Source organism: Callithrix jacchus, chromosome 8 (assembly GCF_049354715.1).
Source record: "Callithrix jacchus isolate 240 chromosome 8, calJac240_pri, whole genome shotgun sequence".
NCBI classification, from domain to species: Eukaryota; Metazoa; Chordata; class Mammalia; order Primates; family Cebidae; genus Callithrix; species Callithrix jacchus.
This window is the reverse complement of record NC_133509.1, coordinates 118,578,219-118,602,517: the sequence shown is the minus strand read 5'-3', so window position 1 is coordinate 118,602,517 and position 24,299 is coordinate 118,578,219. Positions and strand designations below refer to the sequence as shown.

Here is a 24,299-nt window from a genome sequence, read left to right as displayed (position 1 = left end):
GCTTAAATAAATTAGTCTTCATTTTCTTTGCCTTGAATGAATTACCTCCACTGTACAGTTTGGCAGCATGATAGCTAGTGGGTATATTCCAGAGTCTTTCCCCTAGTGGTAAGGCCAGGCAGGGCTCAGTCATGAAATAGGAAAATGATGTCTTTAATACTTTCAACTGCATTCCTTCTCTTCTCAACATGTCCCTTGACCTTGACCCTGAACTATGTTCTTCTTATTCTGAATGACTCAACCCCCCACTTGACAAATCATTTATATTGTACTAGCTTAGCATTTAGACCATATAAAAGGAGACTTTTTAAACTCAAACTTTCTCTTTAATTTATGGTTATATTTAATATTTTAACAAACATAACATTGATGAAATTAATATTAATAATAATAACTGACATTTATTTGGTTCCTAGTATAGCCATATTCAGGTACTTTATTAACTCACTTACTCATTATAACTTTTTGAGATACTTCATATTATTAAACATATTTACCCATTTTACAGCTGAGGTTCAGAAAAGTTCATCCATTTGCTCTAAAATGTGGTCTATTTTGGAAGAGGAATAAAGAAAACTCAGATATAGAAGTTTTAACAGATTTTCTAGGGTCTATAAATGACCTTGGAAAACGACTGATGAATTAATTGCCTCCTTAACTCTGAATGAATCATAAAGTAGCCAAATCACTTATCCAGATTTTCCAGAAGACCTGTGGCAGTCTAGCGAAGAAGTGAGAAGTACATATTTTAGTTTGATGCTTTTTGTGTTTCTTGTTCTGTTGGAGTAATGTTCTTTTCTTCTGGTTCCTACACCTACCATTTTATCAATTTCCTCATCAATACTGAGCAGTTACACTGAATTTCACACATTTTATCCTCCAGTGTCTGTTTAATACAGTCAGTGTCACAAATTTACCTAAAAGTCTGAACAAGATCCTGATAAATTTTTAGGATAAAATAACATCTGGGCCAGGCGTGGTGACTCACGCCTGTAATCTCAGCACTTTGAGAGGCCGAGGCAGGTGGATCACGAGGTCAAAAGATCGAGACCATCCTGGCCAATATGGTGAAATCCCGTCACTACTAAAACACAAAAATTAGCTGGGCATGGTGGCGCACACCTATCGTCCCAGCCACTCCAGAGGCTGAGGCAGGAGAATTGCTTGAACCTGGGAGGCCGAAGTTGCAGTGAGTCGAGATTGCACCCCTGCACTCCAGCCTGGCACCGGGCGACAGAGCAAGATTCTGTTCCAAAAAAAATAAAATACTGCCTGAAAGACTGGAACACATTCTAATCCAAAAGAACTAAACCTCTGATGTGGTGTCAAATATGTATAACAAGAGGGACCCAAACTCTTACCCAGGTATAATTTGTAATTACAACTTGATAACTGCCTGCCTCAATAATTCATTGAACTCATCTACTGAGTTTCTACCACATGCTGTACGCTACATAGGCTTGAAAGCTGTCTGCCTTTATAGGGGTTACAGTCATTCAGTGAAGCTAGATTATTCAAAACATGCAAATCATTAAAGATGAGAAATGTCCAGACCAAGAAAACAGAAAGATACATGCCTTTTTATTCATACTACAAACATAGAAACAGAAGAAAAGGGAATACAAGTTAGAGAAGGACAAAGGAAACAATAAAGAACAGAAAAGTCATTCAGGTGAGTTACACTAATTCCCAACAACCTCAGGACCATGAGTTTCCTGCCCTTTTCTTCTCTGCAAATAGTTTAAAGCATTGAGGCACTGTGTTATTCCATTTTTTGGATATTGGTGGGGGGTCTTAAAAGAAGAAGCTGGCCCAGCACAGTTGCTCACATCTGTAATCCCAGCACCTTGGGATGCCGAGGCAGGCAGATCATGAGGTCTGGAGTTTGAGAGTAGCCTGACCAACATGGTGAAACCCCATCTCTACTAAAAATACAAAAATTAGCTGGGTGTGGTGGCATGCACCTGTAATCCCAGCTACTCAGGAGGCTGGGGCAGGAGAATTGCTTGAACCTGGGCGGTGGAGGTTGCAGTGAGTCAAGATCACACCATTGCACTCTAGCCTTGGCTACAGAAAGAGACTTCATCTCAAAAAAAAAAAAGGAAAAGAAAAGAAAAAATGGAGAAGCCCTGAGCCTCAATTGATAAAAACAATTTCAAATTCTCTAGAAAGAAGAGAGGATGTATACTCCTATGAGTAAAACATGCTCATGCTTATTATAGAGCATATCCCCAAACACTAATAGAACTCAAAAATAATAAGGATAAAAATAAAGTTGAATTTAAATCTCTTCTGGGATGTTAATCATTAAAACAGACATTAGCATGTTAGGGTTTTGTTGTGAAAAGAACAGGGAAGAAAGATAATTCTGTTAAATATTTCCAAATGAGTGTTTTCTCTTCATACTTTATCCTAAAACAATTATGCTAAGCAATAAATTATTTTTACATGAAACAATAGAACAAATTCTTATATTTAATTGGTATTATAAAAGCATAACAATTTTTTTGCATGTATCTTTCCTATTGTAAGTAACTCTCAAATTTATGAGAGTCCCATGAATCTTCAGGTTCACAAATATCTACTAAACAATTTGTTAGCAATTCAAATTATATAATAGTTACATAAATAGGTAGTAGTTGAGAAAAAAATCATTGCCTACTTTGAATTTTCATGAGAAATATAATTATGATTTTTCTATTACATATTATTACATTTTAAGCAATACACATTATTTTTATTATTTAGACTGCTTTGATGACTTATAGATAGGATTACGTAATTCTTATTGAAATGGTTTAAGATTGTGTCAGTATATCAGTACAAAAGCCTCAATTTGGTGGCTAGATTTTATTTACTGTACTTAAATATGAATTTAGATTAGCGTCTGTAAGGTGGAGGAGACTTCTTATTTGTTTACCCTTTAGAGGACTTCTGTAAAAATGTTTACAAAATTGACTTTTGTGGGAGAGCCTTTTCTGATACGCTCTACTATAATCTGTTTAAGAAAACAAGTTTGGAGGCAGAAGAGATGGGAATCCTTTCTCCGAGAAAAGTGAAGGACAGAGTTACTTTGCAACAACTTAGAAATCTCTTTTGTTGGGAGAAGCTTGCAGATTCCATTGTGACACTCCAAATTCACTTCAAAAGGTTGTTATCTGAACCCAGTTTTGGAACCCATGACATAAACTCATTTTTTTCATGATATGAAGTTGGAGAAAATGCTTTTACTCATCTGCACTTCTGAGTCATCTGTTCTTAATGAAATTGTTAGCACCATCTTAACAGAATTTCTAAAGCCCAAACTGGCTGGTACAGTGCTTTTTAGAATTCTAGTGACTGAAATTTTCAATATCAAAGGAAATTTCAATACTTACCAAACCCTTAAAAAATATGTAGGCTAGAAGAAAACAAAGGGAGTAATTCAGGAAAGGTAGAAAAAGAAAAAAAGTGTAAGAAGATTTATGAATCCCTAACCTATTTTAATGTAATTGTTAAATCCCCAGTGCAAATAGATGAGGGACACAATTCTGATGCATTTCCACTTATTTGCAGAATTTTTATCCATGCAATGATAAGACTTTACAAATACAATGCACTTCAACATGTTCTCTTTTTCAGTATTGTAATTTAGTCTAGGAAGGAGTTTAAACATTTCAGGAAAAGAGAAAGTGAGTGGGGTTATAAAATACCACTTTATCTTTCACCAACTACTGCCCTATGTGACTCCCAATATTCATACTTGTATTAAACATACACAGAAAAATTCCTAAATCTAGATACATAAGAAATATAAATTTATTGATATATATTCTAATAGATATGTATATAGCTAATATATATATGCATATACATAAATATAAGGCATAAAATTGTTAAAAGTCACTAATCTATACTTAAAACTTCACTATAAAAAGGAAAAAAGTAAGAACCAAAGTTAAGAAACTTTCCTAATATTTATAACTACTAAAGTTATAGAAAAATTGTTTCTCAGTAAGTTGATATGCTTCTCAGAACATAACATTTGCTACTTCAAACTTTCCATTATTTTTTATTTAATTGTTCACAAGAAATCATTAAATTGAGTCTAAAAATGTCCTCTTCTTAACAACAATATTTTGTTACAGTAGAAATCAAGCGAGAGAATCTTTTTTAAGTCAATGGTGAATCTTAGAACATTTTTAAGTATTTCCCCTGAGAGTATGAATGAAGGTGATACATAAGGGAAACAGAAATGTAGAAATTTTGACAGGTTTTCCTTTACGTAGCTTTACTTCTATAGGATTAGAGGTATTTGAACCAGCAAGACAAAGTACTGATTTGAACTGTCTCGTTGGGAATAAAAAAAGATCTCAAATTTTTATCTAAGTTTATATTGGAAAACTGATATTGGAGAAGGATAAAATGCATCACTAGCTTGCTAAAACAAATGCACACTGAATTTAATGGGCCTAAAGCAATAGAAATTTATTTCTCCTTTATATGATATCCATGATGAGCACCTCTTGTTGGCATGCAGGTTTCTTCTGTATGTTGATTTAAAGACTGAATTCCTTGTTCTGGAATCCACTTGTGGTTCCATTGTGACCTACAGCCTCAGAATCCTCTTATTCCTGTTTGTGAAAGGAGAAAGACATTGGAGAAAGCATGCCCACAACTTGTTGTCTGTGTTTGAAGCTAAAATTCAGTCTCAGTGGTAGGTTTTTGGTCAGTTTTTACTTTCCAATCTATGCACAGTAATTAGAAGAGTGGCATGATGTGAGGATAAGACATTTAAGTATTTGTTGAAGACGAACTTTGTGTATTTGCTCACCAAAAGACTAAGAATTGTTTATGAATGTTACTATAAGCTTTGGTGTGATGAAATAATCTTTCTCAATGGCTGGATATTAAATATTCTGATGAGTATCAAGGTTAAAAGATAAAACTGTTTACAATAATGATAACTATGAAAATTTGTTAAGAAACACACAGTATAAAAAATGTAAACTGTGACATCAAAACATAAATTATGCGGGTTAAATGGAGTCAAAATGTTTTCAATGCAATCAAAGTTATGTTATTACCAGCTTACAATAGCTCATTATAACTAAGATATTTTATGTAAGCTTTGTGGTAACCACAAAGCAAAATTCCACAGATACACTAAACATGTTTAAAAATATTAAAGTATAAGGATTCAAAGCACAACTAGAGAAAATCATCCATAAAAATGGAAGACAACAAGAGACGGAAAAAAATAAGTATCTACAAAACAACCAGAAAACAATCACCAAAATGGCAATAATAATTATTAATCTATCAGAATTTTAATACAATCATATAACTCTTAACAATGGAGACACAATCTAGGAAATATATTTTTAGGTGATTTTGTTGTTGTGCAAACATCATAGAGTGTACTTACACAGACCTACATGGTTTAGCCTACCACACACCTAAACTATATAGTATAACTACATCTCATCGGCTACAAAACCTGTGCAGCACGTTAACATACTAAACCCTATAGGCAATTGTGACACAATAGTATTTGTGTATCTAAACATACCTAAACATAGGAAAGGTACAGTATAAATATGATACTGCACTTTTACAAGAACTTCATTGTATATATGGTTTGTTGTTGATGACAATTTCATTATGCAGTATATGACCATAGTTACCTTTAATATAACTCAATTAATTTCTCAAATCGAAAGTCACAGAGTGGCTGAACAGATAAAAATGGAAAAACACAACTATGTACTGCCTGTAAGAGATTAATTTACTTTTAGGGAAATATAGAGATTTAAAGGGAAGAAATAGGAAAAGAGGCCAGGTACAGTGGCCCACACCTGTACTTTGGAGGCCAAAGCCGGTGGATTGCTTGAGTCCAGGAGTTTGAAACCAGCCTGGCCAACATGATGAAGCCTCATCTCTACTAAAAATACAAAAGAAAAAATTATCTTGGCATAGTGGCACACAGCTGTAATCTCAGCTACCCAGGAAGCTGAGGCAGAAGAATCACTTGACCCAGAAGGAGGTTTCAGTGAGCTGAGATCATGCCACTGCAATCCAGCCTGGATGACAGAATGAGACCTGTCTCAAAAATAAAAAAATATATTCTATGCAAATGGAACCCCACAAAAAAGCAGCAGTAGCTATATATATTAGAGAAAAATAATTTTTGAGTCAAAATCTACAAAAATAGACATAGTAGGTCAATATATAATAAGAATGTCAATTTATCAGGAAATATGAAGATTGTATATAATCTAATATATATCCATATATATAATATAGATTTTACATATACTATATATATAGAATACATATATATCTGTATATGTATATATCTGTATTATATATATATAAATGTGTGTATGTGTGTTTATATATATATATATGTATATATGCAGCTCACATTGGAGCACTTAAATACTTAAAGTGAGTATTAATCAATCTGTAGGGAGAAACAGATTGCAATACAATAACACAAGGAACTTCAATACTTCATTTCAGCAAAGGACAGATCATGCAGAAACAAAATCAATAAGGAAACACAGGAGATACACTACACTTTAGACAAAATAGACCTAACAGGCATATATATAACATTTCATCCACCAGAAGAAGAATACAAATTCTTCACAAGTGCACCAGAACATTCTCCAAAATAGATGATATATTAGGCCACAAAATATGTCTTAACGAATTTAAGATCAAAATCATATCAAATATCTTTTTTGATCACAATGGTATGAACCTAAAAATCTGTAACAGGACGAAATTTTTAAAAGTTCACAAATACATGGAAATTAAACAATATTCTCCAGTCTCCCAAAGGGTCAAATAAGACTAAACATACCAAAACTTATGGGATACAGCAAAGGCAGTTATATAAGGAAAGTCTGTAGCAATAAATGCCTACATTATTAAAAAAAAAAAAACTCAAATAAACAACTTAATGGTTGTTCCTCAAGGAACTGGAAAAAGAACAAACTAGACCTAAAGTTAGTAGAAGGAAGGAAGGAGTAAGGATCCAAACAAAAGAAGTGAAATAGAGAGTAGAAAAACAACAGAAAATAATCAATGAAACTATGAGTTGGGTTTATTAAAAGATAAACACAACTGAAAACCTTCAGCTAGACTAAGAAGGAAAAAAAAGACTCAAATAAATAAAATCTAAAATGACAGAGGAGATACTACCACTCATGACATAGAAATACAAAGGATTATGAAACTACTATGAACAATGATACATCAACAAATTGGATAACCTAGAAAAAATGGATACATTCCTAAATATGTACAAGCAGCGGAGACTGAATGATGAGGAAAGAGAAAGTCTGAATGGATCAATAATAACTAAAAAGACTGAATCAGTAATAACAACCCTCCCACCAAAGGAAACTCAGTACCTGATAGTTTTATTTCTGAAATCTACCAGCCTGTAAAAGATCTAATGTCAATCCTCTTCCAAAAATATTATAGATGATCACATCCTTCCAAACTCATTTTATGAGATCAGCATTACTCTGATACCAAAGTTGGACAAGGACATGACAAAAAAAGAAAATTGCAGGCCAATATATCTAATGAACATAGATGCAGAAATCTCTAGTAAAATGCATCAAACTGAATTCAACAACATATTAAAAGATCATTCATCATGATTAAGTACAATGTATTCCAGGCATACAAGCCTGGTTCAATATATGTAAATCTCTAAATGTGAAAAACCACATTAGCACAATGAAGAACACCATATAATCATCTTAACAGATCCAGGAAAGCATTAGACAAAATTTAACATTCTTTCATGATAAAAGGTCTAAACAAATTAGGTACAGAATAAATGTACCTCAACATAATAAAGAGCATATATGACATCTCAGCTATCATACTCCATGATAAAAAGTTGAAAACTTTTCTTCTAAGATCAAGAACAAGACAAGACAAGAAAGTCCACTCTTGTCACTACTTCCTAACATCATACTGAAAATCCTCATCAGAACGATTAAGTTATTTTTATTAGGATAAAGAAATAAAAGTCATTCCTAATCAGAAAAGAAGTTAAATTGTTGCCATCTGCAGATGGCATGAGCATTGATATGGTTTGGCTGTGTGTCCCCACTCAAATATCATCTTGAATGGTAATCCCCAGGTGTTCAGGGAGGGAACAGGTGTGGGTCATTGGATCACGTGGGCAGTTTCCTGAGTTCTCATGAAATCTGATGATTTAAAAGTGTTTAGCAGTTTTACCCTCATTCTATCTCTAATTTGCTGCCTTTTGAAGAAGTTGCTGTCTTCTCCTTCACTTTCTGCAATGACTGTAAGTTTCCTGAGGCATCCCCAGCCATGTAGAACTGTGAGTCAATTAAACCTCCTTTCTTTATAAATTACCAAGTTTCAGACAGGGCATTGTAGTTCACACCTTTAATCTCAGCACTTTGAGAGGCCGAGGTGAGAGGATCTCTTGTGCTCAGGAGTTTGAGACCAGCTTGAGAGACATGACAAAACCCCAACTCTACAAAAAATAGAAAAAAGCTGGACATGGTGGCACACACTGGTAATTGCAGCTACTCAGGAGGCTGAGGCAGGAGAATCACTTAAGCTTGGGAGGCAGAGGTTGAAGTGAGCTGAGATCACGCCACTGCACTCCAGCCTGAGATTCAGAGTATTTCCAAAAAAAACAAAAAAAAATTATCCAGTCTCAGATAATTCTTTATAGTAGTATAAAGACAAAGTAATACAGTTATATATATATATATATATATATATATATATATATATATATATAGAAAATCTATTTTAAAAATATGTTATATATATAAAACATTTCAGTTAGAAGAAATAATTTCAAGAGATCTAGTATAAAACATAGTTACTATAGTTAATAACAATGTATTATGTTCTTGAAAATCACCAAGGATAAATATATGGGGTAATGCATGTGTTAATTACCTTGTTAACCATTCCACAATGTATACCTATATATCAAAACATCATGCTGTGCATAATAAACATATATGATTTTTATTTGTCCATTTATAATAATTAATGAAAACAGAAGATACCAAGATGAGCCTGTAATATGAAACAATCTAGTTAGGAAAGTTGAGAAATTAGTTTCAGGTTCATAGCGTATCTCTGGGTATTTTAAGTGTTTTAGAAAATTTATTAACTGTTAAATATAATGTATATAATTCTCAATAAATTATATGCACTTAATCATTCTTTAGGACATATTTTCCCTTCTTACATTAAGGAAGACTTTCATGATTGCCAAAGAAGTTATCTGGGCCTATGGTATCAAGAGTCAGTGTTCATAGAGTACAACACATAGTTAATAAGGTAGCTTTCTACATGAGACAGCTATATTTTACAAAAAACAAATAGCAACGTATGTACTTTTAATTGTTTCTTATCAACTGATTCTTTTTTTTCTTCTAAAAAACAAAATGGGACACGTGTGCAGAACATGCAGGTTTGTTACATAGCTATACATGTGCCATGGTGGTTTGCTATACCTTCTGACCCGTCCTCTCCTCACATCCCACCCACAAAGGCCATGGTGTGTGTTGTTCCTCTCTCTGTGTCTGTATATTTTCAATGTTCAACTCCCACTTATGCATGAGGACATGTGGTGCTTGGTTTTCTGTTCCTGTGTTTGTTTGCTAAGGATGATGGCTTCCAGCTTCATCCATGTCCCTGCAAAGGACATAATCTGGTTTCTTTTTATGGCTGCATAATATTCCATGGTGTATATGTGCCACATTTTCTTTATCCATTATATCATTGACAGGGATTTGGGTTGGTTCTATGTCTTTACTATTATAAATAGTGCTGCAATAAACGTACGTGTGCATGTATCTTTATAGTAGAGTGATTTATATTCCTTTGAATACATACCTAGTAATGGGATTCCTGGTCAAATGATATTTCTGGTTCTAGATCCTTGAGGAATCGCCACACTGTCTTCTACAATGGTTAAACTAATTTACAATCCCACCAACAGTGTAACAGTGTTGCTATTTCTCCACAGCCTCTCCAGCATCTGTTGTTTCCTGACTTTTTAATGAAGGACATTCTGACTGGTGTGAGATGGTATCTCATTGTGGTTTTGATATGCATGTCTCGGATGATGAGTGATGCTGAGCTTTTCTTCATATGTTTGTTTACCATGTAAACGTCTTCTTTTGAGAAGTGTCTGTTCAGATCCTTTGCCCACATTTTGATGGAGTTGTTCTTTTCTTGTAAATGTTTAATTTCCCTGTAACTTCTGGATATTAGACCTTTGTCAAATGGATAGATTGAAATTTTTTTCTTCCATTCTGTAGGTTACCTGTTCAGATGATAATTTCTTTTGCTGTGCAAAAGCTCTTTAGTTTAATTAGGTCCTATTTGTCAATTTTGGCTTCTGTTGCAATTGCTTTTGGCATTCGTCATGAAGTATTTGCCCATACCTATGTCCTGAATGGTATTGCCTAGGGTTTCTTCTAGGGGTTTTATGGTTTTGGGTTTTACATTTAAATCTTTGATCCATCTTAGTTAATTTTTATATAAGGTGTAAGGAAGGGATCCAGTTTTAGTTTTCTACATATAGCTAGTCAGTTTTCCCAGTGCCATTTACTGAATAGAAGATTCTTTTACTCTTGCTTGTTTTTGTCAGGTTTGTTGAATATCAGATGGTTGTAGATATGTGGTGTTATTTTAGAGGTCTCTGTTCTGCTCCATTTATTTATGTGTCTGTTTTGATACCAGTACCATGCTGTTTTGGTTATTGCATCCTTAAAGTAAAGTTTGAAGTCAGGTAGTGTGATGCCTCCAATGTTGTCCTTGTTCTTTAGGATTGTCTTGGTTATTTGGGTTTCTTTGATTACATATGAAACTTAAAATATTTTTTTCTAATTCTGAGAAGAATTTTAATGGCAGTTTGATGGGAATAGTATTGAATCTATAAATTACTTTGGGCAGTATGGCCATTTTCATGATATTAATTCTTCCTATCCATGAGGATACAATTTCTTTCCATTTGCTTGTGTCCTGTCTTATTTCCTTGAGCAGCAATTTGTAATTCTCCTTCAAGGGACTTTTCACACCCCTTGTTAGCTTATATTCCTAGGTATTTTATTCTCTTTGTAGCAATTGTAAATAGGAGTTAATTTATGATTTGTCTCTCTGCTTGCCTATTTTTGGTGTAAAGGAATGATTTTGATTTTATATCCTGAGACTTTGCTGAAGTTGCTCAAGGAGTTTTTGAGCTGAGATGATGGGATTTTCTAAATATAAAATCATGTCATCTGCAAGCAGAGAAAATTTGACTTCTTCTCTTCCTATTTGAAGATGCTTTATTTCTTTCTCTTGCCTGATTGTCCTGGCCAGAACTTCCAATACTATATTGAATAGGAGTGGTGACAGAGGGCACCTTTATCTTGTACCACTTTTTGAAGGGAATGTTTCCAGCTTTTGTCCATTCAATATGATATTGGCTGTGTGTTTGTCATAAAAAGCTCTCATTTTAAGATATGTTCCATCAATACCTATTTTGTTGAGACTTTTTAACATGAAGTGATGTTGAATTTTATCAAAGTCCTTTTCTGCGTCTATTGAGATAATCATGTGGTTTTTGTCTTTGGTTCTGTTTATGTGATGGATTATGTTTATTGATTTGCGTATGTTGAACCAGCCTTGCATCCTAGGGATGAGGCTGACTTGCACGTGATGGAGAAGCTTTTTGTTGTGTTACTGGATTTGGTTTGCCAGTATTTTACTGAGGTTTTTTGCATCAATGTTTATCAGCGATATTGGCCCAAAGTTTTCTTTTTTTGTTGTGTCTCTTCCCAGATTTGGTATCAGGATGATGTTGGCTTCATAAAATGAGTTAGGAAGAAGTCCCTCCTTTTCAATTCTTTGAAGTAGTTTCAGAAGGAATGGTGCCAGCTCCTCTTTGTATCTCTGGTGGAATTCATTTTTGAATCCATCTGGTCCTGCACTTTTTTCGGTTGGTAGGTGATTAATTGCTGCCTCAATTTCCGAACTTGTTACTGGTCTATCCAAGGATTTGACTTCTTCCTGGTTTAGTCTTGGGAGGAGACATGTGTCCAGGAGTTTATCCATTTCTTATAGATTTTCTGGCTTATTTGTGTATAGATGTTTATAATATTTTCTGATGGTAGTTTATATGTCTGAGGGGTCAGTGGTGATATTCCCTTTATCATTTTTATTGTGTCTATTTTATTCTTCTGTCTGTTTTTTATTAGTCTAGTTAGGATCTATCTTGTTAATTAAAAAAAAAACCACTCCAGTATTCATTGATTTTTTTGAAGGCTTTTTGTTTGTCTTTATCTCCTTCAATTCTTCTCTGATCTTAATTATATCTTGTCTTCTGCTAGCTTTTGGATTAGTTTGCTCTTGCCTCTCTAGCTCTTTTAATTGTGATGTCAGGGTGTTCATTTGAGTTCTCTCTAGCTTTCTGATGTGAATATTTAGGGCTATAAATTTCCCTCTTAACACTGCTTTAGCTGTGTCCCAGAGATTCCGGTATATTGTCCCTTTGTTCTCATTGGTTTCAAAAAACTTACTGATTTCTGCTGTGATTTAATTATTTACCCAAGAGTCACTCAGGAGCAGGTTGTTTAATTTCCATGTAATTGTGTGGTTTTGAGTGAGTGTCTTAATCCTGAATCCCAATTTGAGTGCACTGTGGTTTGAGAGAATTTTTGTCATGATTTCTGTTCTTTTGCACTTGCTGAGAAGTATTTTACTTTCAATTATGTGGCCGATCTTAGAATAAGTGCCATGTGGCATTGGGAAGAACATATATTCTGTTGATTTGGGGTAGAGAGTTCTATAGATGTCTACTAGGTCCACTTGATTCAGAGCTGAATTAAAGTTCTGAATATCCTTGTTAATTCTCTGTCTCGCTGATCTGTCTAATACTGACAATGGGGTGGTTAAAGTTCCCCACTATTACTGTGTGGCAGTTTCAGCCTTTATTCAGATCTCTAAGAACTTGTTTTATGAATCTGGGTGTTCCTGTATTGGGTGCATATATATTTGGGATAGTTAACTCTTCTTGTTTAATTGTTCCCCCTACCATTATGTAATGCCTTCTTTGTCTTTTTTTATCTTTGCCGGTTTCAATTCTGTTTTGTCAGAGACTAGGATTGCAACCCCTGTTTTCTTTTGCTTTCCATTTGCTTGGTAAGTATTCCCTCATCCCTTTATTTTGAGCCCATGTGTGTCTCTGCATATAGGATGCTATTTGGTTATTTTGCACACTCGTTGATGCAGTTTTCTCATACTGTCACTGGTCTTTATATTTTGCTGTGTTTTGTGGTGGCTGGTAATGGTTTTTCCTTTCCATGTTTCTTTCAGGAGCTTTTGTAGGGAAGGCCTGGTGGTAACAAAATCCTTCAGCATTTGCTTGTCTTTCTCCTTCGCTTATGAAGCTTAGTTTGGCTGTATATGAAACTATGTGCTGAAAGTTTTTTTCTTTAAGAATGTTGAATATTGGCCCCTCACTCTCTTCTTGCTTGTAGAATTTCTGCTGTGTCATCCACTGTTAGTCTGATGGGCTTCCCTTTGTAGGTGACTGGCCTTTCTCTTTGTCTGCCCTTAACATTGGAGGATCTGATGATGTTTTGGGGTTGATCTTCTTGTGGAGTATCTTAATGGGGTCCTCTGTGTTTCCTGAATTTGCATATTGGCCTATTTTGCTAGGTTGGGAAAGTTTTCCTAGATAATATCCTGACGTGTTTTTTCCAGCTTGTTTCCATTCTCCCCATCTCCTTCTGGTACTCAAATCAAGCATAGGTTTGTTCTTTTTTTAAAGTCTCATATTTCTTGGAGGCTTTGTTCATTCCTGTTCATTCTCTTCTCTCTATTCTTGTCTGCATGGCTTAGTTCAGAAAGATTGTCTTCAAATTCTGGTATCCTTTCTTCTGCTTGGTCAATATAGCTGTTGGTACTTGTTCATGCTTCATGAAGTTCTTGTGCTATGTTTTTCAGCTCCATCTAAACAGGTTATTCCAGTTCCTCTCTAAACTGTTTATTCTAGTTAGCAATTCCATTAACCTTTTATCAATGTTCTTAGCTTCTCTGCATTGGGTTAGAACATGCTCCTTTAGCTCAACATAGTTTTTTATTATGCATCATCTGAAGCCCACTTCTATCCATTTTCATATGATCTTCAGTCCAGTTCTGCACCCCTGATGGGGAGATATTGCAATCATTTGGAGGAGAAGAGGCATTGGGTTTTCAACATGTTTACGTTGATTCTTTGTCATCTTCATGAGTTTGTCTAGTTTCTATCTTTGAGGTCACTGATCCATGGATGAGGTTTTGTGGAGGCTTTTTGTTGTTGTTGATGCTGTTGCTGTTGCTTTCTGCTTGTTTTCCTTTCAATAATCAGGTCCCTCTTCTGTAGGGCTGCTGCAATTTGCTCGGGGTTCACTTCAGGCTCTATTAATCTTGTTTTCTACAGTGCCTGGAGATGTCACTGAAAGAGGCTGGAGAACAGTAAAGATGGGTGCCCAGATGGGTGCCTGCTTTTTCTTCTGGGACCTCTGACCTTGAAGGGCACTAACCTGATGCCAGTAGGATCACTCCTGTATAAGGTATCTGACAGTATCTCACCCAGTTGGGTGGCAGGAGAACAGGACTCGCTTAATGGAGGACTTTGTCCTTTGGCAGAGGGAGTATGCTTCTCTGGGGGGAAATCTACTCATCTGGGCTGCATGGATTCCTTGGAACTACCAGGAGGAGATGCTAAGTCTGCTGGTCCACAGAGACTGCAGCCACCCCTCTCACTAGAGGCTCAGGCCCAGGGAGATCCAGATTCTGTCCCTGAGCCTCTGGCTGGGGTTATTGGTATTCTTGGAGGGAAGTCCCATCCAATGAGAAAAGATGGGTCAGGGTCACACCTGAAGAAGTCCTCTGGCTGCAGACTACCACAGCAAATGTGTTGGGCTGTAGAAACAAGTCTTAAGACCATGCCATCCAACCTCCCTGGCTCCAGCAGGCAAACATGCGGCCTGAAGCGATAGAGGTGTCACCCTTTACCTGCCCAGGGAGCTTAGTGTGTTCGGTAGTTGCGAGTGGCTGCTGTCCCTCCCCTGAGGAGCTCAAAGGGCTTAGATAGCAGACATCCACAGCCAAGGTGCTGATCACCGCTTCCCCAAGGAGTTAAGTAGGCTTAGGCAGATTCCTGAAGAAAGGCTGTAAGAATCTCCACATTCTAGGGTTGGGATGCTAGGCCCCAGTGGCATGGGTTGGCATGTAGGATCTTCTGATCCATGGGTTGCACCATTCTGTGAATAAAAGTAGTTTTCCCAGTTGCGTAGCACGCTTACTGACCACCTCCCTTGTCTGAGGGGAAGGGGTTCCCCTACTCTGTGCAGTTTTCAGATGGGCCACAGCACTACAGTGTTCTTCCTTCTTTCCATGGGTCACACTAGCCTTTTATTCAATTTTGATGAGAGAACCTGGATATCTTGGTTGCTGGTGAAGGATTCACACACTTATTGTGCTTTGTTCCTAAGGGAGCCTGTGAACACCACTGCTTCTAGTTAGCTATTTTGGCCCCACCCTCTCTCAATTAATTCTTAAAGAAATTTCTACTTAGAAATTCGTTTTAGAAGACTATCATGTTTATAATATATTAAGTGCTAAGTCTACCAAGACAATTACTGTAAAATATTCAATTTTAACAAGAATAAATTTTTTGGTAGGATTTTTAAGTCACATTTCACAAGACCACAGTTGCCATATATGGTGTGCAGTTGGATAACATTTACAGAGTAGTATCCTTTCTCAACTTTTATAATTCCATATATGTCCAATATTTTTTTCTAAATGAAATCTTAATTTCACTTTTTTTTCTCATAGAGGAGAATTGGAAAGCTTAAGTTCTGTTTTCAATTGTCATTTATATTCATCAAGCTTTCAATACAGTCTTAAAATATAGATTGCTTGAATTTGAACTTTCTGTTTTGCACATTAATCAAAAAAGTTCTGTCAATTCCGCAGAAAAGATTGGGAGTAAGGGGAAGATTAAAAATTGACAGATTAAATTTCTACAAAAGCCCCAGATCAGCTATATATATATTTTAAATTATAATCAGGTCTGAAAGTTTATTATAAGTTTTACAAGTTTGAAGTTCTGTCTCTACCAACCCTATTCTGCTCTCTTGAATTATTTTCAACCATAATTTTAGAATTAAACCACATTGATAACACTAAACTATTTTTATTTTCATACTGCTGCTATAACTTCTTCCTAATGGAATCAAAGCTATTGTGGGGATTATAGCTGTAACAACCTAAATGTATGCAAGCAGGCCTTTACAAAATTAAACTATCTTTAAAATAATATAGGCTATCGTATCACTCCATACTTACTTTAATTTCTCTTTTTTATACTCAAAATCTAAAATGTACTCAAAATATACAATCAACAAATTTTGGCTGTTAAAAGTATTTCAAAATTCACAGAATCTTGTGATTCAAGGTTCTGTGTTTGACATTTATCTGTTTTAAAATATGCTTTTCAAATATTTATGTGACAAGAAACACATTTTCAGGATTTTCCCTGAAGTTTAATTAATATATGATAAGACATGAAAGAAATAAAGAAATTAATAGTGATTTATGGAAACATAGTCGGGAGAAAATGCTGTGAAGTTTCTGAAGACTTAAAACTACCTTTCCTAGTACACTTAAAATCATGTTATCCAAAGCATCCAATAGACAGCTTATCTCTACAAGAGAAAAATCAGAAGGACCTTTAAATTATTTTTATTTCTTGATATCTTCATGAAAATCTCTCAATTCTCACTTTCCTTTCATCATAAACATCTTACTGTGATAAATGAATGTCACTTTCACTGATATCTTCAAAATATTCAATATAGCTAAGATGGGCTTTACTAGATTGAAAAATAATAAAATATTAATAAAAACTCAGAGATATTTGCTAATGATAATTAGTAACATAGAACAAATACCTTTCAGAATATAGCTAAAGCATTAAAAATATATATTTATAATCATCTCAAAACCACAAAACCATTAATGAGATACTGAGGCACCAGTAAAACAAATTTAATACACCAGAGTAGAATTCAGAAAAATAACATTAACAGTCAGAATTTCTTTTGCCCTGACAATATCTGCTGACTAAAAAAAAAATCAAACAAACAACAAAAATAATAGTTTAAAACTAAACTGACTTTAAAGGCATCAAATGATGAAGGGAAAATCCAAAGTCAAATATCCATTAAACAACTTTCAATAAAGTTGAAATTCTCAAATGAAAAACCCAAATGATAAGAGTCAAAGGAAGATAAATTAGGCTTTGAATGAATGAGGGGCTTGGCTGCCTATAATCTTGGTTGTGTAGAGAACTGAAAGAATTGAATGTAGATTAAGAAGGTATTCCATTAACTATACTGAAATTGCTCTAAAGAAGTAAATGAAAATCCTCTCTAGAAGATAATACCATCATCCAAGGCTTTGTATTACACGTACAATTCATTTTTCCATAATGTAGTTACAAAGAAAGAGGTAGTGGAATATAAGAAACAATTAATGAAATTCATTATGTAGACTAAAAACAGAAACAGATTACATACCTCAATATACTGGAATTATTGGGTGAAGAAGGTAGAAGTAGAAATTAAAGCTGACCAAATAATTTTTCAGGTAATTGGAAACTGCAAAAGTAACTTGGATATAATATAATACAATTATATTAAAAAATAATTAAAAAGATGACTTTAATTAAATACTTATAGTAAAAAAGAGAATTAATAAAGCAGAAAATATGGCCCAAAAAACTCCATAAGATGGGGCAAGATTTTTCAAAATTATAAGAGAGTGAAGAGAAGCATAGAGAACATCATGATAATGTCAAATTTTGGTGTAACTGGAGTCCCAGAAGCTGTAGAAAGAGAAAATGGAGCAAAGATCATGTTCGATGAGATAGTATTCAAAACAGACAGCAACATGCAAATTGAAGAAATCAAAATAATTCCAAGGAGGGAAATTAAAATAATATAAACACAGACATATCATAGTAAATCAAAGAAAAAGGAAATTCTTAAAAGCAATCAGAGAAAAACACATATGATCATCAAAAGAAGAGTGTTTAGACTGACAAAAGACTTCTTAAAAAATTGCCTGTCGTAAATACAAAAAGAAATTAATTACCTGAAGGAAAATCACTGCCAACACTAGAAAAAAAAAATTCTTCAAAATGAAGTAAAACTAAAGTCATTTTCGTACATATATACACACACACACAACATAAACACACACCACACACACATCTTTATACTTCAAAAATCTTAAGAGACAACCCATGCTAAAAGAAATTCTAGAGGGAGTTCTTAAGGCAGAACAAAAATGATTCCATATAGGAATTAGACAAAAAAAAAAAAAAAAAAGTAAAAATTTACATAATCAAAATGAATTCAAAATAAGTGAAAGAATGTTTTATGGCTGTGTGTATGTGTGTTTGTGTGTGTATATGTATTACATGATAAACAATAGAATATAAATGTGGAGAAACAACTTTGCTTGTATTTTAATGTCTTTCTGTTATCTGTAAGTAAGATAAAATTGTAAATAACATACCGTTTGATCATTTGATGATGCCTCTTTACAAATACTTAGAACAAACACAAAATAATTTAAAAAGAATGATTATACTGTTGGTGGGAGTGTAAATTAGTCCAACCATTGTGGAAGACAGTGTGGCGATTTCTCAAGGCCTTAGAAATAGACATTCCATTTGACCCAGCAATCCCATTACTGGGTATATACCCAAAGGACTATAAATCATTCTACTATAAGGACACATGCACACGAATGTTCATTGCAGCACTGTTTACAATAGCAAAGACCTGGAATCAACCCAAATGCCCATTGATGATAGACTGGATTGGGAAAATGTGGCACATATACACCATGGAATATTATGCAGCAATCAGAAATGATGAGTTCGTGTCGTTTGTAGGGACATGGATGAATCTGGAGAACATCATTCTCAGCAAACTGACACAAGAACAGAAAATGAAACACCGCATATTCTCACTCATAGGCGGGTGATGAAAAATGAGAACACATGGACACAGAAAGGGGAGTACTAAACACTGGGGTCTATTGGAGGGAAAAGGGGAGGGCCAGTGGGAGGGGGAGGTGGGGAGGGATAGCCTGGGGAGAAACGCCAAATGTGGGTGAAGGGGTGAAAGCAAACAGAACACTGCCATGTGTGTACCTATGCAACTGTACATGCTCTGCACATGTACCCCAAAACCTAAAATGCAATAAAAAAATAAGAAAAAAAAAAAGAATTATTATATTCCTAAATATTAGAGGAGACTATTGATGGAGGGGTGTGTGTGTGTGTGTGTGTTTGTGTGTGTATGATATAATCTAAAGTCAAGAGTAAAAAAACAAAAATAATTAGAATAGGTTTTTTAGAAAAAGCATGTTATAATAGTATATCTCTTACTATATCCAAAATGATATTGAATATTAATATCAAATTGATACAAAAGTTGCCAGATTGGATTTTATTTTAGCCTTAACTTTATGGCCTTTACTGAAGAGATATCTAAAACATTAGAATAAATAAATATTGGGAAAAATTTGTAGCTATATTAACCTGGATAAAGCAGAGTAGAAGAAGAAGCCAGATTATTATCTATTTTAAAAGTTCAATAACATAAAGAAAAACATAAAAAAATATTCTCACTTATGCTTTGTGTCCCGTTAGTTAAATAGAGAGCGTGGCCCATTATAATCACTACATTAGCCAGGTTGAAGTAGGACTCTTCTCAAAAATGGCTTCCGCTGTCAATACATAGTTGGGAAAGAACACGGCAAATTATATACCCTCAGAACTTCTGACCTGAAGGGATGAGCATTACTGCTGTTTATGCTAACTGGCCAAAAAAAAATTCAGATAGCCACATTTACATTGAAAAGAGGTCAGAGGAATCTTTTCATGTGTAATTCTAAATTGGTATATATCAAATGGCATAGCCTCAAAATAAATAAATAAATGAAATATAATATATTTATGAATAAAATAAGTGATAGAATTAAGAGATAAAATATATAAGACAAGATCTCTGACTACTAGACAATCTGTCTTGTAACTATAGTTTATTTTTCTAATCCAATGCCTATTCTGATAATACCTTCCTCTCTAGCTCCTAGGATGTCCCAATCTGGCAGCTATAGCTATAATTTTGAGCCAGCAAATAGAAGTCTCTCTAGGGATATTTCCTTTTCTGCTTATTAGTGAGCACTTCTGTCAAGAGAATGATTCGGAGTGAAGGCCCTGTCAAATGAATATCTCAGTATGATTACTATGCTAGGTTCCAACAAAGTATGTCTACATTCATTCCAAGAAGTACACACATATAATGGCAAAGGAATCCTAGTGTGGTTGAAAGTGAGAGAAAAGGGGTAGAAACACTAACTACCTGAGCGATCCAATATGCAAGTCTGTAAAGTCTATAATTGAGCCTAAGTCCACCACTTGTCAATTCCTAGTTTCAGGTCAGGGACAATGTCTTAATTCTTTCTTGATTCAAAGCTTTTATTTATCTAAAAAGTAGTCATAAGTTTTTAAGTTTTGACAGAAGAATGGACTGAGCAATACAGCAGCCCAAGAAGGTATGTAACATGCCAACACAGTAGAGCACAGCCTATTAATTTTAGCTTCAATAACCAAAGAAAATGTGAGTTATTAAAAAATTAAACAAAACAAAAAAGAAGCACAACTACATTTTTTCCTAAACACCACTGACAGGAGCCTAGAAAACTGAAGTGTTTTCAACAGAAACTAGTGGAGCTGTTCCACCTTGGGCATGTTTACCAACTGCAAAGTTGAAACAGAAACACTATCTGTGAATTCTTCAAGTTGTATTTTTATTTTAATTCTTTTAGACTATGAATTCAAAGTATGAAATTTATAATGCCAGATAAAACCGGATAAAGATAACGGATTTAAAGGTATCTCTGATTTTTAGATTGTTTCAACCAAGCTATTAGTACATTAGTTTGATTTACATTTTAATTTAATTTAAATACTTAGATAACTTTTAAAAAGCCTTTATAAATAGGTTTAAGAGGAAGAATTCCATTGCCAACAAAAGTATTTATTTATTGGTTTAAAAGGTCTAATTTAGCTGAAAGATTTTTAGGGATGGTGGTTAGTTTTTAAGTATAGTGATTTATTTTAAAATGAACCAAAGTTAGTGAAAAAGAAGAAGGCAATTAACAAGTTAACAACTAAAAAGTTTGCCTTTATTTTAAACGAGTCTGACCTTGTAATTATCATGCCCTTTTTTACCATTACATAATATCAGAACCAATAATGTTAATTAACCAGATAATATGTATTTGGTAAAAATGAGTTTGGTAAACAGGAATGGAGTATGTTTTATACCATCTCACCTCATTTGCTCTTTTACGGTATTCATTAATTGTTTGGAAAATGCCTTCAAAAAGAAATGTATTTAACTATAGTTTCCTAAAAGTGCTTGATAACAAAATATTTTTTTGTTTTTATTTCTTCTAAAAAGAAAAAATGAACACACAATTATTTTTTATACCAGAAAATTTATTTACATTTTTCAGAACACAGCAATTTGGAAAATATTAACCCCAATCAAACCCTTCAATATACATAACTAAAATATAAAATATATGCAAGGACAATTATAAACCCCAGTGCAAAGGGGAAAAGAAAATTTCCATTTTTCTTTGTACAAGTTTTATCCATCTCTGCTGTTAATAGTAATTATACTGAGCCCTTACTGTGTATGAGAAGTGCATACTCTAGCTCTTTATACCTTTTATAAACTCTTAATTCTACTGAATCAACATCTCCCAAAATCCTGAAAGTGAACCTTTCCAGGTAACAGAAGCTACTGAAGCTGAAGAATCACTGCATCTATAAAATGAAAGAGATCTAAAGCCAAGAAACACTGGCCAAATGTCTAATTCTTGTAAACTCATCTGTAAAGTTAATACGATACAAAGATACTGAAGGAAACCCACCTTAGAAGCTATTTCAGGTCTTGCTGTCAAATCGTCAAGGGTAACAAATGAAGAAAGTAGCAGAACCAGAAAGATTAGTTGTATTAATCATATGTGTCAACTAGCTTTATTATGTGTGATATTTTTAATTTGTTTATAATAGCTTCTGAAAACATGCATTTTCTTCATAAAATTCTAAAATATCAGAACTCTCAGTTTAATCAAACTTGTAATTACTATCTCATTTATGAATAGATTGAAAACAAATCTTAATTAGAATTTCCCTCAGAAATAAAAGAAAGTTTCAGTATTATAATTTTTTTTAGTTTACCTTCTGGATTAAAAGAATAAAGGAGAAAGAAAAAAAAAACACATTATAATCTCAACGGTTTTAGAAAAAGAATTAGTAAATTCTCCACTAATTTGTATCACTGCTCGGGAAACTAGTAGTAGAAGACCTTCTTCACCAGAATCTCTATCAGAAATGTAATATAATATGCTTTTTTAGTATCATGGAAGAGACAATACACCTACTATCACTGCTTCTAAGTAAGATTATCCTGGAGGTTCTAGCCAGTGCATAGTAAGAAATTAGACAAAGATGTAGAAATATAGAGATAAAGGGAAAGAGAGAGAGAATCAAAGAAAGAAAAGGGCATAAATATGAGTTAGAAAGGAAAAAACTAAAAATAAGTGTATTGATGAGATTCTTTAAACAAAAATCAAAATATTTTATCAAAGATGTGATCATTATAAAATATCATTCCTATACACAAGCATCAGCAATTAGAAAATGAAATTCTAAATACCAAAACAAGTGTTTTATATAATAAAGTGTTTATTATATTGACAATAAAATAAAAACTTACCAATTAATCTGAAATTGAGATAGAGGTATATAAAAAGCAATAAAGCTCTTAACAGAATAAAATTTATCCTCAAAATACCAGACAAAGCACTTTCATGAATGTGAAAGATCAATATTATAAAGTGGTTATTTTTCTAAATAAGCTTCTTTGATAAAATTCCAATTAATATAACAATAGAATTTTCACATGAGTTGGTATTTTATGCTGATATGGTTCACTGATAAGCTATACCGTAAATATTACATCATATGTAAATAGAATTTGCATGTATAAATTTATATTCACTACACATTCATTATGTAGAATTTACACTACTCGATATTTATGGTATAGCTTATCAGTGAACCAAGGATAACAATGGACATTTTGAAAAAGGACAAGAAATAACCCTAGTAGACTATGATTTTGACACCTTAATAATTGTGATAATCTAAGTTTTAGCATATGCTGTTTCCTAAAATTATGTTTCTTTGACACTTTTCTTTCCTAGCCCAGAACCGTTTTTTCATCCACATATGTCATGATCTTTTTAAAGCCTTTGACCTTTTCTTCAGGCCACACTCCTTTAAGAGTTCTTAACCTTGTTTGTGCCATGGACCTTTTTCAAAATATGTTGAAGGATATGGGACTCTTCTAAACATGAGCTGGAATGTGTAAAATATTACACACAGGAAAAAAAGTAAATCAATCCCACTGAAGTAGAAAATTACTGCTTATATCACATATGAGTGTTAAGAGAGAGAGCAGGTGACTTTAGTCTATTATCTTCCCCAGCATTATTTCAAGTATTTTTCTCTGTTTATCTCCAGTACAAAATTAATCTGCACAGAATTTTTTATCTAATTGATATTTTATTCATAAGTATAAAGATACAGAAAAACTCTGAAAATTAATTTTTGCTTCCAATGAAAGCATGGGATGCTGTTTATTTTTTAAATAATTATTTTTATAAAATTAACAATTATTTTATTATAAATGTAGTTTCTTTTTATCATGGAAATTATATTTGTGAATTCATAGCTAGAAAAAGGTGTAGTCTGTATAAATCATGTGTCAAAAAATTAATGTAAATATCTACTTCCCCATCAAACTCAATAAACTGTGAACCCGTTGAGAAGACAAGTTATTCTTTTATCTCTAAATCCCACAGCACATAACACCTGGTTCACATATGAATCAATATATCAAAGCAGGAATAAATAAATTGCCTCACAATATATCATTGTTTAAAAATCTCTTTTAAAAACAGCTATTTTCAAATACCACGAGTATGTACCGTTTTAACTCAAAATTAAGTAGTTTAAATGCACTTTCATATGTGTTAGATTGTTACATATATACAAGATGAAAATATACTGCTTTTCTATCAATCTTTGTTTAAGGACA

The 24,299-nt window shown here is 33.7% G+C and overlaps 1 long non-coding RNA gene across 2 annotated transcripts in view; it reads left to right on the top strand.

The window, feature by feature from the left end:
* Window positions 1-4,629: 4,629 nt before the first annotated feature.
* Window positions 4,630-24,299, top strand: part of LOC128928926 (uncharacterized) — a 40,755-nt gene continuing 21,085 nt past the window's right edge. For both annotated transcript variants that reach the window (XR_008474715.2, XR_013521656.1), the window contains exon 1: window positions 4,630-4,696. This is a non-coding gene — a long non-coding RNA (uncharacterized LOC128928926). The remainder of the gene's footprint in view (window positions 4,697-24,299) is intronic.